Raw genomic sequence first — 14,597 nt, 5'->3', positions numbered from 1 at the left:
TAATAATAGATGACTACTATTATGGTTCCATTCTCATTTGTCTTTGTAATGGTTAATGTGAATTACATCCTTTCTGACTGATGTATAATTTCATTTATTAGATTTCACGTTTGTGTTTGTGTTTCTCTTCGTGTGTGCAGGTATCTATCTACGGGGATCGTGGAAGATCGTGACCGGCCAAAGCGAAGGAGCGAGAACGACATCTCTTCATCAAACAATAGCGTTGGAATCCAAATAGGTGTTCATTGCTTATCGTTTATTTGCAATTAGGAACTTGCACAGTAGCATTGATTGATTGTTGCTAGACCCATTCTGGGCTAGTAGGGATCGCCTCTATCCGTAGAGGGGATTTACCTCTCCAACAATCACATCCCAGGCTTTCCAAATAAAATGCCCAAGGTAGATTGGTCAAAGCATTTGCCTGTGTTCCGAAATTTGGAAGGTAATGACGTTGCTCTTCATCTGGTGAAATTTCACATTCACATGCATAAATTAAAGATCAATTTTCCTGAAGAGTGTTTGATGAAAATGTTTATCGCTACTCTGGAAGACGAAGCTCGATCTTGGTATGAAAGTTTGCCACCTGCTTCCATTTATTGTCTAAAGGATTTTCATTCCATATTCTTTGAGAAGTATAAAGAATCTTATCCATCATTAAATTTAGTTCAAGATTGTTGCAAGCATGCTTATGGTTTTATTGAGAACCTTGAAAAATACTATGAGGATGATAATTTTACGGACGAAGAAATCATGGAAGCATTGTATGAAAATACGTTCCAGCAGCCTAAAGAACTCTTAGAGGAAACTTTGCAGCAAGATCAAAATCAACAGGTTAAAGATTTCCATATGACTGAAAATGATGGAAAAAGAAGTCTTATTTCAGATCTGGTTGAAATAAATGAGGATACGCAGGAAAATGACGTTCCAATCTCTGAAAATGATGATGATAAATCAGATCAAGAGACAGATGGTGAGGAGGAAAAAGAGATTTGCATGGTTGAGGCTGCCTCAAATGAAGAAAACAGAGGTACAGACCTAACTGACCTTATCTCACCAGAACTAGACCTTCATGAGGAGGTATCTCATTCCCTCTATGAACAGCGAGATGAGATCTTTGTTCAAGTAAGTGAAAAAGCTCTGGGTGAATTTATGGTAGATGATATAAATGATTGTGTTGGGTTTCAAGAATCATTTGAGGTTCCTTTTCTCATGGTTGATGAATGGAAAGACAATCTGGATGTCATATCATATGAAGATGGCCTACAATATATTCAGACTTCAACAGACCAGACCATTCAGGATTCCCTTTTAGACTCTTCCTCATATGTCTCATGTTTTGAAATGTTCTTTGAAGAGGAAATCTGCTCAACTATTTGTGCAGAATTTTTTGAAGACTAGGAGCATACTCTTATTTATGAAGAAAGACCAGAATCAAGAGAAAAAGATACCTTGTTTTTTCAGCAAGAGGTAGCAATGACAAATCTTCAAGTTTTTCAAGATCCTCTGGCAAGTTTGTTGTAGCCAGCAGTGAAGGTGATTATTGTAGTGTTCAGTGATGAAGGAGATCATGGTAGATTAGCTTTTTGGAGACCTAGTTACAAGTATCTACGGTTGACCTGGAGATCTGTTCAGGAGAATCAAGCGAGAAGGCATCGGCTTGATTGGTTACATTGGCATTTTGATATAGTTTGAGGATATATTGTCTTGTAAGAAACACAGGTGGCCATGTACTACCACCCAGCTTTAAGTTTTAAGTCCAGGTCTTTGCCATTTTGAGTTAGTTTGTTAGAGTCAAGTTTTTCAGTCATTTCAATTTGCATTGAGTTAGTTTGACTCAAGTTTCAGTCAATAAATTGAGTCATGTTGGTTTTTCGAAATAATGGACTCCATAGCCCAATGGACGAAGGCACTGTCTAGCTCTCCCAGAGATCTGATGTTCTTGGCACCTCCATGGAGTGGCAGTTGCCATCCCAATTGGAGCCAATGTTAGACTCAGTCTTGTCAGTCCTCTGTCAGAGTCAAATTCACCACGGTTCATTTCTCATCATTTGCAGTCATCAAATGCCATTTTGGTTAAAAAGAGTCATTTTAATTCTTGAGTCCCTTGAGTCTAGGGTTTTGTCTCCAGAAGTGTGAAATAACGCTTGCAGGCCAGAGGAAGGTTCAATAAGTTTCTTATTTTAAGAGTTTCATCATCAGTAATGCTCAAGGATGATTCTTCTCCAAAACCCTGTTTTGGAGAAGAAATTGGCAAATTAGTTGTTTGTAATAACCATGTAATTTTCCGTCTTGAAGATTTCAAATGCAGGCTCTATGTCACCTTGCCAAAGACATGCTGACATTCCTGCAAAACGCAACAAAGAAACTTCTTTTTTCAGTCCAAGAGTCGAAAGCCATCGAGAACAGAATTCAGTGTGAAAATTTTCAACTAGTGGGTTTTGCTAAAGTCTAGTCGAAATCTTGTGCCAATTACCCTGCAAAAATTAGACAAAGTATCATTGCCCAAGCCAAGAAAATCAAAAAAAAAAAAAAAAAACAACATTAAATTCATGCCAAATGTCGAGCTGCAAAAGAGCAGAGCTATATTAAATTGTAAATCAAATCCATTGTTTTTGACAACCTATCTGCATGTCAAACATTCACAAAAATCCAAAGGAGAAAGCCGAATTTGGAGGTTGAAGAGTGAATTTCAGTGTTGGAGAGGCCGATAGTGTGTTGACAGTGTGCGCGGCGCATACAAGGAGCGCGCAGCGCATAGGATGCGCGCGGCGCACTGAGCTAAAATTGCCAGTGGAAATTTACAAGCGCGCGGTGCACCAAACCAGCGCAACGCACTGGGAGTGCGCGCGGCACGTTGAGCCTTTCACCCTGCATTCATCACTGTTTTGTGATTTTTCAGTTCAAATCATCTTTTCGACAACGCTATCATACATTCTTTAGTTCAGAAGCGGTCCACATATGAATTGGACCCAGATGATCTATCCAGTGTTCGAATATGAAGTTGAAAGACATCCAAAGAATGTGTTTTTCTATCAGGATTCTTCTGATACAGGTTCCTTCATTTTGGGTATTCAAACAGAATGGAAATTGCAGCAAATGATTCGCTTTGGTAACAATAGTCTCATAGCAGCTGACACAACATTTGAAATTAACAAGCTCAAGTATCCTTTATACACTCTTCTCGTCTTGATTCAAATGACCATGCTCTCCATGTGGCATGGGTTATTACGTGAAGTTTTGCAAGTGATGATGTTCGTGGACCAAGGAACTTAGTATGAAAGTAAGGGAAGTTGCAGAAACAGAAATTGCCCATGTAATTGTAAAGTACTGGGAACGAGGAGAATTTCTATTTGAGATTGTGCCAAAGCTCGCGAACATTAAAGTGGCTGGAGGCACCATTAAGGGATATGGCTACCCTGGTCTATCTATTCTTGGGAGTGCTCTTGCAATGACTGAACTTGCAAGGGTAGATGCTAGCTATTCTACATTTATGATGGTTACAATTTCAATGTGTGGAAGTGAGGATCAAAAGAAAAAAAAAAAAATAATAAAATAAAATAATGCCTACCAGCTTCAGCTCGACTTGATATTATAGCATGTTGGGCTTTGATTGAATCCAACTATGGCAGTGATGCAAGCTCTTTGAACACAATAGCAACCAAGGTGGAAGGTGGTTGGAAGTTAGATGGCCAAAAACGATGGATCGGAAATAGTACCTTTGCAGACATACTTATAGTTTTTGCCTGGAATACAACTGCAAATCAAATCAACGAGTTTATTGTGAGAAAGGGTGCTCCTGGGCTGAGGGTAGCGAAAATGAAGAATAAAATTGGGCTGAGGTGTGTTCAGAATGGGGACATTATTTTGACAGGTGTTTTTGTTGCTGACGAAGATAGATTGCGAGATATCAATTCTTTTCAAGATACAAACAGGGTGCTTGCTGTATCACGTGTGATGGTTGCTTGGCAGCCCATTGGTATCGCAATAGGTGTCTATGATATGTGTCACAGGTATTTACAGGAAAGAAAGTAGTTTGGAGTGTCATTAAATTCTTTCCAAATCAACCAAGATAGAATTAAGGAGGTATCTAAAAGTAGTGGGATGGCAAACTTTCATTTTCCTGGGTAGCTGCTATACGATATCATACAACACCACCCAATATTCGCAAGGCAATTGGGCATCTTGCATTTCCAGGATTGCAAATATCTATTGAAAATGACACAATTGTTAATAAGTGGCTTCTAGAGAGATGTAAAAACCTTAGCTACCGACAACAAATGAGGAAGATGAATTACTGCAGAAAGTAGTCAACAGGTGCCTTGATGCTAATGGGAATCGAACTCTTTCTAGAACTTTTGCAGGACGTGGAAATAGGCAAACGCGTATTGCAGGACGCTTTTCCCAAATGATCAAGGCTTTGCTCAAAAAAAAAAAGGGCGAAATTTAGTTTAAAAGCTAACTTTATTGAAAATTGGTTTTTATTCAAATGAAAGATGGAAACATATTCTACCTGACTATAAGAAGATTAGACATTATGAAAGAAATATTCCACCAGGTCATGTCAGCTACTGGAGCATGACACCAAAAGAATAGATGTACAAGAGACTACCAACTTATTATACCAAGGAACTATATGATGCAATGAATAAACATTTTGGCCAGAAAGGAAATGATGTTGGAGATATGATTATTAATACATCTGCATCAGATCATGGAAACATTTGAAGATTACCTTACACCTGCAGAGAACATGATAATGCATGAAAATACAATGCCTGAGACACCACTTCAGAGCCCTGGTGATACCTCTACTGATAGAGATAAAAAATATCCAAGGAAAAAGCAAAAATCATAATAAAAAACAGCTGGCATTAAGGCAACCTTGTCTGAGAACAATAAGATGATCATTTCAAACCTTAAGATGGCTGAGAAGGGGTGGATGAAACGTCATGAAAAATATTGTAATCTGTTTGAATGAAGAATGGAGATGGATGAGAAATATTTGAACCACCATGCAATGAAGGTGCAACGGATGATCAATGTTGAGGAGCAGAAGGTGAAGAGCCAGAAACCATAAAGCCTAAATTAAAACGCAAAATACTTACCACAGCAGAAAGATAGGAAACCGACGGTCTATTTTTTACTGCAGTTGCAAAATCAAAGGGTCTATGTTCCAGATGCTGCCTTTTAATTGGTCATCAACCAACAAAGTGTAATGCTGCTCCTTTTTAGAGAAGACTTTTCCTATTCTTATGATTTTAGGTGAAACGACCCCTATTGTTAATCGATCTGTTTTCCCATTCCTGAGTCTATTTATTGTATAAAAAATTATGTGTCAGGGGTTCTGAGTTCTGGGAGAGGTGTGAAGGAAAACTTCACTGTACAGTTTTTGACAGGGATTTAATGAAAAGATACAGCTCTGACTCCTGAGATTCTTGTGGCCTGAATTTAGCATTTGTCTTTTCTTTTGTTTCATATGTAGCTTGTTATGTTTTACATTTCATTTCATAATCATTTCTAAATGAATACTTTTAAGTGAGAAGGGCAGAATCCAGTTTACTGCTCTGCCTTGGGAAGGTATTCATGTTCTGTGTTTTCTTCTGTTTGATAAGGATTCATCTATTGCCCTTGTCAACCTCTCAGCAGTCTTTTCATTCCATATAATTTCAAAATTGAATGCTAAATTTATTGCTTGTCTTGCCTCCTGAGATAATCTGTGTCTCGGATTTAATCTCTCTGCTCATGCTGTTCTTGATCCCATGCTACCCAGAAAACCCAGTCATTTATCAAAATACCCTTTCTTATCTATTTACTAGCCTAAAATCAGTTCCCATTTTAAGTCATCTCACACACTATTGCTCATTTTATCGAGATAGACCTGGAGAGAGCCCTCTCCTGTCCTCGTAGGGCTAGCTATGAGGTTGAGCTTGGTTTGATGTTGCCTTGAACCTCGCCTTCATTCAGCCTGAGGCAGATTCGAGCGCTAACAGACGGCATTTAACAAAGGGATGTTTGTGCATGCAGGGATAAAAAATGGTGTTCATATGGCAAGAACATACTCATGACAATTATGATGTGATGGGAATGGCGTATCCTCAGTGTCTGAACATCCTGCGAAACTATGGGTTGTTAAAATTCTTCCTGACACCACTTCTAAGAGCACAATTGGATCGCTTAGAGTACTTGATCTGAGCATGGAATCCAACAGAAGGAAAATTCATAGTCCACGGGCAAGAAATTGAGTTTGATGCCGCGGATATCTACTTTTTGACTGAGTTGTCAAGGAGAGGAGAGATGCCTTGCATGGTGGGAGCTCGGGTTACTGGAGACTCTATGGACACACTTATTACAAGAGTGTGCCCCCTAGGAGCACGGAATTCATCAACAAGTGGAAAGCTACAGATTTCCATTGTTAGTGATTTATCACTACAGGTATTTCCATTCAACATAACCAGAGCAACTGGCTCCCAAGCCTAGCATGACGTGACCAAGACTCAATTATAGTTAGCCCAAGACTATTTGAATCCTACTATGTTTAATTGGGTGGAGGCCATGTCTCTCAATATAAAGAGACAACTATCCAAGTTCCATCGGGGTGAGATGAAACAGGTCGGCTACGGTTCAATCTTGATACCGCTCAGGGTGGAACGAATACCAATCCTCTAGAGACAGGATGTGACGGTGGGATGGCCAGGACCACGACAAACACGGATTACTCGATGGGCTCTCGTGATGCTATGAGGAGGCAGTGGCCAGCTTGTATCATCGGGTCCATAATTTTTTGAATGGATGAACCGTCAACAAGTCATAGTTGAGGATTGGCCATACATTGGGATGGATTTCAGGGGCGATCCGGACATGCTGCTTCCTCTTGGCGAATAGTGGGATGAGAGAGGTAAGATACTCAGTTGGATCGACAAAGCTTTTTGTAATTTTTTCTTTTTCATGGATTTTAAATGTACATGTCCTAATTATTATGTTTAATTATTTGCAGATGTTGGACCTGAAAGACCAGTAGGTCTCGCTCCTACTGCCCGGAGGACTGATAGAGAGATTAACTTACCACCTCTGGGTGGAGATGTTGAGGAGGAGATAGCCCGTATCCTAGAGGGCTTGACTGAGGGGATCCCAGACTATAGAGGATTCAAAGAGATTTCTAGGAATTACCAGCGACACACCGCGGGTGTGTAGAACAGGATGCACTGGTTGCTTCGACGTGTAGTCTGAGCAATAGTCTACTATAGAGAGCGTAATGCATAGTAGACTTCTAGGTTTCTTTACTGCAGATTTTTGAGAGACATGTGTCTCACGGTGTAACTGAACACATATATTTTTTGCACACACATATATCTATATCTATATCTATATCTATATCTATATCTATATCTATATATATATAGATATATATATATATATATATATATATATATATATATATATATATATATATATATATATATATATATATATATATATATATATATATATATATATATATATATATATATATTGAGTGCCACAGTGCGCAACACATGATATAGATCTATCTATGTTTTACTGTATCTGCTTATTATGTCTGAATGCTTGTTTATGATTTATAATTTGTGCAAATGTCTATCTAATACATAATTCACTAACACATCAGTCAATATATTTAACATCTTCATAAAAGACAAAAGACACAATAAGCGAGAAATCACTTTACACAGCAAACCAAAAAGGGTACATCGGCGCATGGGTTCATTTTTACACAATCTTGAACCATGGAGAACTATGCTTAAATTCGGTTTCATGTTTACACAAGATTGAAATGAAAAACTATGCTTTAATAAGGTTTGCATGCCCCCAACATAATGATCCAATCATCCAATAATGTTTTGGCCTATATGTGTGTTTTTGCGAGGCAGATCTTATGCTTTCATTTTCTTGTGTAGCGACAGGTGTTTCAAACACTGGCGATGATCGATGCATGAATTATATACTCAGTCAATACCGAAAAAAATCCTTTCTGAGTCAGCTTTAAGCTCTTTTCTGATTCTTGAAATTTGAAAATATTGCCGAGCCCTTGTCGTTTTGAGCTCGTTAATGGTTAAGAAACGTCGTGTCCCCAGTAAGTTTTTTACCTTTTCGGGCTAAAGGAACTATTTACGAAAAGTACTCCTTGACTGAAATGGTCAAGCGGTTCTCTCCAGTATCATTTTCTACCTTTTCGGTCCAGAGAGACACAAATATACGAAAAGGGACCATTTGAAGTTTTCTTTTCCATGTCTTTTTCAAACTCTCTAAATATGAAAAAGACTTCGAGTTTTACCTATGTCAGACTCATTAAACCCTAACAACATTGGACTCATCGCCATGATGAGACCCGAGCTTTTCCTCCCTAGGGCTCGTTAAAATTTCAATGTGTTCGATTTGTCCAAAGGACAAACTTATATTGCAAGAATATGATATCCCCTTCAAGCTTGTGTTTAAAAAATAATTGGGGTACTTGCCAGCCATGGTGGGGGAAAGTATGGAAATATTATGTTGATTACCTACGGCAGCTTGTCGCTCTTGAACATCAACACTTTTTGCTTCTCGCCAGGTTTGGGATATCGTCACTTCGTCATTGGCCTTTCGGGATTTGGTTTATTCATTTTGCCTCATTCCATTCGATCCCTTCTGTCTCTGCATGACTTTCGATCCCTTGGTACCAAAATGCTGCTGCCTTCCGAAGTTGTGGCGCAGATATGTTCAAGAGCTTAATCCTTCTACAGTTTGCACCCTTACATCCTCCTCTGAATCTCTATTTCATCCATCTTCATCTTGTTCCTTTGTCTTGCGTCGTTGATGTGGGAAACATTATGGTCCTCCTGTGATGGATCGCTTCCTGTCGAGATCAACTCATTATCCAGGAAGTTGATCTAGAGACTCCTTTTGGGTACCTTGGAGCTTACATGCCTCAATGGCAAGTTCCTTGCACTCGAAGATATGCTGGCACCATTGGTATTCGATCTGGTGATTTCACAAGTGTTCGACTCCAAATCATTCTTCACACTTTGTGGATTGTACTAGCAGTACCCTGAGAACCATTGACATTACTGGTGGTCCCTCTCGTGCTTGTTAACGATTCACATCATTGGCCGATAATCAAGTGATTTTATAGTATGCTCGACTTCAATACATTTATTCTTATATTAGAAATTATACGATGGATAGGTTGGGATTTAAGACCCCGGGCTCAGATTACACAAGTCTAGGTTGTGTGGATTATTTATACATGACTCTTTTGATTGGATGGATGTGACCATACCTGAGTCTTTATGGATGGCTACGACCATACTTGTGTTTTCATATGGTCTTTTCGACTGGATGGCTGCGTCCATACCATAGACCAGTTATATTTGTCTTTGGATGGCTATGCCCATACCTCGACTACATGTATCTCTTTCATTATCATAGATATCAGTTGTACTTGCATCTGTAGGTTCTCCGCAATGGTGTTCCGGTTCAGTTATGATTTCATAAAGCATTTCACCCCTCCCACTCTCTCAAGTTTCATGCTTTAGGGTTCATCTGTTACACAGTATTTTGTCACCGATCCCACATCCCCTGATCCTGGGTAGATTTGGTCCCTGAATGACATTTTCTCTTTGTCATATACCAAAATATGTGTCCAAATCTTCCATATTACTCAAGAAGATTGCCTAAACTCATCACTCCTGAAGTTGACCCCATTTTACTCATGTTTCAAGATCGTTGCAGGTCATCAGTATCCTACCTGCGATGATAGCCTAGAATGCACTAACGCCTCATGACGTCATCTCTAAGTCTCAGTGTTTGACCTGCAACAACCCAGATATGGCGAATTAGTTCAAACATAATACTTCTGGGTGGTTCTGGAGCTGGTTGTTGGGTCAAAGAAGTTCGCCTCTCCTCATTTGAGATGGTGGTTCCACCTTTTGAGTAACCTCCCTTGAAGATAAGCTTCCTCTCCCCTCATTTATGGAGGCTCCTCCTCTTATAAAATCATCCTCCATGACTATGATCAACTAGTTTTTTGGAGTGCTAGTTCTTAGTTAGCTATTTCTTGGTTTGTTGGATTGATAGCTTATAGTATGGATTGTTAATAGCCTAGCAATAGCTTGTGAGGTATGAGAATATCCTTTCATGTTGTGGATTAATAGTGTGAAATGGTTTTGTAAGAAGGAAGCCTTGTTGTGATTGCCTTAGTTTCGTACTTGTGCTTTTGGGTGAGAGAGAGTCATCAGTCTTTCTAGGAGACCTTTGAGAGTGAATGTTTATGGAGACATACTGATCGGACCCTTCAAGGAAGCTTGTGATTTCAAGGCATGGTTGTAAGCTTTACTATTTTTTATATTAATACAATCAATGGTTATTTCCTATATCATGTATGAAATGTATGTTGATAGCTTATGGTTCCTTAACTCTATAAGTAGATAATTTGTTTTTGTGCTCTAATATGTGTTTTGTCATTTTCATAGGTTGTTTCAGGTGAATCATTCATTAAGGAGAAGAAAGCGATAGCTAAAGCGATGTGATGAAGACTTCATCAAAAACTGGTATAAGGTAGGCCTCTTCAACGATAACTATTTAAGGAATTAGCTATTGTCTTTGTCTTGCTGTGTCTAGACCCACTCTAGGGCTAGAGGGGTTGTCTCTATCCATAAAGCGAACTTACCTGCATCAAAAATTCCCTCTGCAGATAGAGACAACCCCTCTAGCCCTAGAGTGGGTCTAGTCACAGCAAGACAAAGACAATAGCTAATTCCTTAAATAGTTATCATTGAAGAGGCCTACCTTATATTGGTGTTTGATGAAGTCTTTGTCACGTTGCTTTAGCTATCACTTTCTTCTCCTTAATGAATGATTCACCTGAAACAACATATGAAAATGAAAAAACACATAATAGAGCACAACAATGAACTATCTACTTATAGAGTCAAGGAACCATAAGCTATCAACATACATTTCATACATGATATAGGAAATAACCATTGATTGTATTAATATAAACAACAGTAAATCTTACAACCACACCTTGACATTGCAAGCTTCCTTGAAGGGTATGATCAATATGTTTCCATAAGCATTCACTCTCAAAGGTCTCCCAGAAATGTTGATGACTCTCTCTCACCCAAAAGCACAAGTATGAAACTAAGGAAATCACAACAAGGCTTCCTTCTTACAAAACCATTTCACACTATCAATCCACAACATGAAAGGTTATTCTCATACCTCACAAGCTATTGCTAGGCTATCAGCAATCCAAACTATAAGCTATCAATCCAACAAACCAAGAACTAGCTAACTAAGAACTAGCACTCCAAAAAACTAGCTGATCATAGTCATGGAGGATGCTTTTATAAGAGGAGGAGCCTCCATAAATGAGGGGAGAGGAAGCTTATCTTCAAGGGAGGTTACCCAAAATGTGGAACCACCATCTCAAATGAGGAGAGGTGAACTTCTTTGACCCAATGACTAGCTCCAGAACCACCTAGAAGTATTTTTTTTGAACTAATTTTCCATATCTGGGTCGTCGTAGGTCAAACACTGAGACTTAGAGACAACATCATGAGGTGTTAGTGCATTCTAGGCTATTGTTGCAAGCAGGATACTGATGACCTACAATGATCTTGAAACATGGGTAAAAAGGGGTCAACTTCAGGAGTGATGAGTTTAGGCAATCTTCTTGAGTAATATGGAAGATTTGGACACATATTTTGGTATATGACAAATAGCAGATGTCATTTAGGGACCAACTTTACCCAGGATCAGGGGATGTGGGGTCGGTGACAAAATATTGTGTAATAAATGCCCCCTAAAGCATGAAAGTCAAGAGAGTGGGAGGTGTGAAATGCTTTACGAAACCATAACTGAACTAGAACAGCATCGCGGAAAACCTACAGATGCAAGTACAACTGATATCTCTAATAGTGAAAGAGGTACATGTAGTTGAGGTACAGGCGTAGCCATCCAAAGACAAATAGAATTGGTCTGTGTTATGGATGCAACCATCTAGTTGAAAAGACCATATGAAAACAAAGGTATGGTTGCAACCATCCAGAAAGACTCAGGTATGGTTACAGCCATCCAATCAAAAGAGTCATGTATAAATAATCCATGCAACCTGTTATCACTCAGGTTTTCCCAAAAGTTGTAAGAAAGGGAAAGGAGGCTGAGGTAACCACATACCAATCTTTTAGATACATAATCTAGGCAATCTGTATCTAGAGAGGGCTCTCTCTTTATGATTTAGCTTTGTTTTTTAAAGGTATTAGGCTAGTTATGAAGTTCAAGAGTTTTGTTTGAGTTTGGGTGGTGAGATTCAATAGAGCAGAGAGGTAAAACAGAGTAGTTCAGTCCATTGGACTAATGGAGTCAAAGAAGATGGCTTTCTAGATTGAGTTTCTCAGTAGAGGATGGTTTCACAGAGCAAGGTAGTCAAACAGGGAACAAATAAAGACATGAAACAGATGGAATGGGCTCAAATGGGGTGAAGGGCAGTTGAGAATCCTTCAACCTATTTAAAGAGGGAAATTGGATGATTACTGATAGGGAGCAGTTAAGTATTCTTTAGCAAATAATGAACATGAAAGAATTAGGAAATAGGAGCAATTAAGATTTCACTACTTACCCTAATTCTGAAGAAAAAAACACAACAATAATGACTGAAAACATAGTGCAATCAAGCATATTCTGAAATTAATCCTTTCTTTATCATTCAGATTGTGAAACAGAGATGATATAATAAACTAAGAAAACTTTAAAACACAAGATATAGAGGACTTATTGATCCAGTGGTTGATTAAGGAAATCTATGACAAGTGCTCTGCTTCAATTCTTCATCCAGTAGGCCATGCAACAGTTGATTCCAATAGCTCTTTATTCCAAATAATCAATATTACAGCAAAGTCTAGGAATCCACACACAATACTCCAATTGAGGGGGTATTTATTCAGAAAATTATACAACAAATATCTCATAACAGAGTGAGATAATATCTAGGATGACTAAAAATAGTTTCACAAGTAAATAGAAACAGCTAGCCTTGAAAATAGGGAAAAGATAAACTGATGTTGTGCTGGTCCTGTTTTTGTTGAATGTGCTGGAGGTAGGCCCTATAATTCGGCTAGCAGTTGTCTTCTTCGGTAACTCTGTGCTGGCTACCCTGTTCTTACTAATACTCTTTAACTGCTCTGATACTCTTTGACCTGTTTTGACCCTTGCTCATCACTATCTGGTAAATTGCTTAATCTGGTAAACAACTCCATCTGGTAGAATTTTCAGCCGAGAACCGAAACTGCAGGGTTTCATGGAAAATTGGGTAAATACCTGCATAAAAGAAGAAAACCGTACAAATGCAGGTTGAATGGCTGGCTGTGGAGCTCATGCTATAGTTTTGCTGGTTGGGTGCCAGTTTGTAACTGAACAGGACGTTGCTTGCAGGAGAGCGCGGGGCAGAGAGCTTTACAGCGAAAATGGCTTTTTTATCATTTATTTGACAAAACGAAGGTTTGGCGGGATTTTTTGGATTTTAGTGGGCGGATGACGTCAGCAGAGGGTTGGATGATGTCAGTGGAAGGCAGATGATGTCAGCAGAAGGTGGTAAGTGGTTTTGCTCGCATCGCTTTTGGAGTCAAGTGGTATTAGGCAGAGGGCAAGCGAGTAGGTTGGCAGTGTGACACGTGGCTTTGGTACAGGCGGAAAACTGCTGGCGATCGCGAGTTAACGTGTGGCCAAAAGGGGGGTCATGAAATTGCCATCGATCAGACGGATGACGGGAGTCGGAGATGGCAGGGAGTTAATTTATGGGCCCGAAACAAATAAATAATGTTTTAATCATTTTGGGGTCGATTTTATTGGTCAAGGTTTGGTTATTAATTAATCCGGATGGTTAATTAATCCCGTTGCACAGCGGGAAAACTATTTAACAGATTTCAAATAAACCTATTAATCCTTGTTTAAATGTATGATTATGGTTGTAATTGACCGGGGGCGGGAATATATAAACTATCGGGGTTTTACAACATATTTACATAATACGGGGAAGGGTATATTGTAAGGGATTTATATAATAAGAGTTAGAATTAATATGACTTCAAAATGAAAGTGCTAAGCTAAATTTCCATTCAAACTTAGGCTTTGAAGGGGAAAAAGGGTTTATATGAGGAATATTTGCCATTTTCCTTAAGTGAAATAGGGTTTTACTTAGGCGAACTTTATGAAATGGAAGGAGTGGTTTATGAGTGATATTAAGCACTTAGTCCTTTCACAGACCTGAATATTGAGGGGAAATTAGTGAATGATTAGGGAAAAGTATGAAGGCGAGTTAGTTATTTAACCTAATCTTGCTCAAGCTGCATCAAGTATAATGTTTGCCTTGCACTTGTGATAGAGATAAAGATTAACACATTTAGAGACATAATCTATCACAAGTATCATTCTGCAACACCATCTACCTACCCTGCCTACTTTGCCCTAGCATTTTTTCTTCTTTATTCGAGTGCACTTAGACTAGCAAACCCTTTTCAAATTTCCTTTTCTTTTCATGGTAAGCCTACCTAAGTCTGCACTTATTACATCCAAGGGCTCAG

General features: G+C 38.9%; 2 pseudogenes; both read left to right on the top strand.

Moving 5' to 3' along the window:
• The first annotated feature begins 3,274 nt into the window (after positions 1 to 3,274).
• Positions 3,275 to 4,128, top strand: LOC149241126 (acyl-coenzyme A oxidase 4, peroxisomal pseudogene; annotated as a pseudogene).
• Positions 4,129 to 4,286: 158 nt separating this feature from the next.
• LOC149241125 (uncharacterized) lies at positions 4,287 to 5,077 on the top strand (annotated as a pseudogene).
• The last annotated feature ends 9,520 nt before the right edge of the window (positions 5,078 to 14,597 follow it).

The sequence above is a fragment of the Pinus tabuliformis genome, chromosome 8 (assembly GCF_031772625.1).
Source record: "Pinus tabuliformis cultivar Carrire ecotype Pingquan chromosome 8, CPIR1, whole genome shotgun sequence".
Taxonomy (NCBI): Eukaryota; Viridiplantae; Streptophyta; class Pinopsida; order Pinales; family Pinaceae; genus Pinus; species Pinus tabuliformis.
The sequence above is the reverse complement of the archived record's forward strand: the minus strand, read 5'-3'. Positions and strand labels throughout refer to the sequence as shown.